Source organism: Camelus dromedarius, chromosome 2 (genome assembly GCF_036321535.1).
Source record: "Camelus dromedarius isolate mCamDro1 chromosome 2, mCamDro1.pat, whole genome shotgun sequence".
Lineage (NCBI taxonomy): Eukaryota > Metazoa > Chordata > Mammalia > Artiodactyla > Camelidae > Camelus > Camelus dromedarius.
In genome coordinates, this window is record NC_087437.1 from 67341104 (window position 1) to 67344404 (window position 3301).

At 42.0% G+C, this 3301-nt stretch overlaps 1 pseudogene; it reads left to right on the top strand.

The window, feature by feature from the left end:
* Positions 1-2222: 2222 nt before the first annotated feature.
* On the top strand, positions 2223-2769 carry LOC105090336 (large ribosomal subunit protein uL11-like; annotated as a pseudogene).
* Positions 2770-3301: the final 532 nt, after the last annotated feature.

Below are 3301 nucleotides of genomic sequence, written 5' to 3' on the forward strand. Positions count from 1 at the left end.
TTTTGTAAAGAAAACATTTTTAACACTATTAATCATCTCTCTTCCTTTAATCATAAATACTCACTATAAACCTTGAGTGATTATATTGACAATAGCTATAGGTTTTAATTTTTTAAGGAGAAGGGAAGCCTTCTTCTCTAATTTTTATCCAGAGGGAAAGGAAAGGAAAATAAAATTTAATGAACACCTAGTGAATAGTAAGCACTGTTCCCTATGGCCTAATTAATGCCAAGTACTATCTGAATTCATCAGACATCTACTGAGTTATTTTCCGAATACTAGACACTGTGCCAGGCACTTTGTGAGCACAAAGATTTTTAAGATGCAGTTCTTTACCTGAAGGATCTCCTCGTCTAAAAGGAGAATATGATTATGTCTGTCCACCAAACAAATAGGTAAAATGATCACTCAAGGACATGATCTATGAGAAAATAATTTTCTTCAGTAACCTGGACATTGGTCTCATTGGCTGAATCTTGAATTAGAATTTGGATGAATTTCCATGGGGTAGTGAATTAATCCTGGCCCCTCCACAGGGATAGTGCTGGTTAATTTCCATGATACAAAAAGGGAGCAGGGCAAATCCAGGGTTTTTTTTTCTGGAGATAGGAAAACAGACCCTACGTTCCCTGTACAGACAGAGGGGTGGATAACATTTACAGTTTGGGAATCTTTGACCTTGGGAGCTGAGTACAATTCTAGCTCTCTGTGGGAGGCAAAATTGAAAGAATTCCTCTCCTTAACCCCTCACCCCACAAGGACTTGTATCCCCTGGTATTCAATCAAACACTAATCTATATACTACTCTGATGGGACTTTGTAGATGTAATGAAATGCACAAGTTAGCCGGTCTTAAAATACAGAGATTAGTTGGATGGGCCTTTATCAGATGGAACCTTTGAAAGCACCAGAAGAGGAACTCAGAGAGATGCAAGCACAAGAGGAATTTGATGCATAGTTGCTGGCTGGAAGGTGGAAGGAGCCACATGACAAGGAATGGAGGTGATCTTTAGAAATTGTAAGAGGCTCCCAACTGACAACCAGCCAAAAAATGGGGACCTTTGTATCACAAACACAAGGGACTAGATTCTCCCAGCAAAACGAATAAGATTGGAAGTAGATTATCTCCTGAGGTATCCATATAAGAACCCAGCTTGCCTGAGACCTTGGTTTCAGTCTTGTGATGCCCTGAGCGGAGAACCCAGTGGAGCCCGCCTGTATTTCTGATGTCATGAACTAGTACATGGGTATTGCTTTAGACTGCTAAGTTTGTGGTCATTTGTTATACAGCTTTAGAAAAATGATACACCACTTAAAACCCATGGAGACTCCGTCAAACACCTCGAAGCCAAGGAGACTTCAGCACTCTACCCTCACAGTCTGTTTATTCTCTCAGAAATGGGAGAACTGAAGCCTTGTTTTATCTGACAGTCAATGTGGAGTAAAAGAAAGACCCTGAACCTGGGGTTCTTACAAGCTGGATTCAAGTCCCAGCTTTGCCACTTATGAGCGGAACTTCCTGGGATACCCCCTCTCAGACTTGTTGGCTCCATCTGCAGAAGAGGCTAATCCTCTTTACTGAGCAAGAACGTCATGCAGATGAAATGGGATGAGAATATATGGACTGTAGTAAGTGCTCAATAAAAGGTATCCTTAGTAGAGTTGCTTGGTTTAATGACCAACTTTCAGCATCTCTTTCTGAATTGTGTAACTGGGGAAGCTCCTCATCAAGGTGATGGTAGCTAACATGGAGACCTCAATATCTTAACCTTCTCAGACTTGATGGGACTAGGTAGTCAAGGGGAACTTCTGAAAGCATCCCCTAAAGGTAGGGGAAGGTAATCTATTTCCCTTGTTATTGAGGATACTTCTTGCAGCTAATTTAATCTGGATATTTACTAGGGGCTGGATGGTCAAGATTTGCTATTCTTTCTTTCCTTTTCTGAATCAAGGACTGAGTTTGTCTCCTGGTGGATGATGATAAAAGTTTATTAAATGTATCTGAGGAAAGAACTATTTCTTTAATGACCATATTCAGTGAGTGTCAGTAGGATGTATCTCAGCACAGTTCATCAGTTGAAGGAAAATACTGCAGGAGAATTTTTTTCATCTCTACCATGGAAATCCCCTAAGCAGTCGGTGGGCCTTGAAGTGCAGTTTCTAGAACTTGTTCAAAATGTCATACTTGGGCTTTTGGCTTTTGGCTCGGAGGAGGCCAAGGCGCAACTCTCTTCGGTCATCCTGAATCCGGGTTCATCCAACACCAGCTGCCTCCACCATGCCGCCTAAGTTCGACCCCAACGAGATCAAAGTCATATACCTGGGGTTCACCTGTGGAGAAGTTGGTAACACATCTGCCTTGGCCCCCAAGATCAGTCCCCTGGGTCTCCAAAAAAAGTTTGTGATGACATTGCCAAGGCGACTGGTGATTGGAAGGGTCTGAGGATTACAGTGAAGCTGACGATTCAGAACAAACAGGCCCAGATTAAAGTGGTACCTTCTGCTTCTGCCCTGATCACCAAAGCCCTCAAGGAACCCCCAAGAGACAGAAAGAAGCAGAAAAACATTAAGCACAGTGGAAACATCACTTTTGATTAGACTGTCGACATTGCCCAACAGATGCGGCACCGGTCTCTCGCTAGAGAGCTCTCTGGAACCATTAAGGAGATCCTGGGGACTGCCCAGTCTGTGGGCTGCAATGTTAATGGCCTCCACTCTCACTTCGTAGAGGACATCAACAGTGGTGCGGTGGAATGCCCGGCGAGTTAAGAACTACAAAGGAAAATGATTTAATAAAGGCTTATTTGACAGCTCCCCCCGCCCCCCCAAAAAAAGTCATACTTGGGCCTGACCTCACAGCTACTGAGTTAAACCTCTTGGGGGTAGGTTCAGCAATTTAACCAGACCTCTCTGTGATGCGTCTCAAACTGGAAGTCCTCTGTCTTGAGAGACTGGGGTGACTCCTCACATCTCCTGGAAAGTGTAAGTGAAGTTTTCATGTTTGCAAAGTGATGAACACAACCACAAAGAATGAGAAAGATAATGAATGATCTAATTCTATAAGAGACTGAAGACAGCCTCAGTTGATATGCCTCCTAAATTTTTGCCTGTATATTAAAATTTTGTAAAATGAATCACTGTGTAAATGTATCAGGAAACTAGTTTTTTTTTAAGTAAAAAAATTAGGTGGCAAATTCCCTTGTAAAGTTAAAACTCTGCTTTATCTGTTTTGTAAGCAGATTTTTATGTATTGAATTTTTTTAGGAGAAGGCAGATTGTATCTGGTAGTTTTATGCATTGG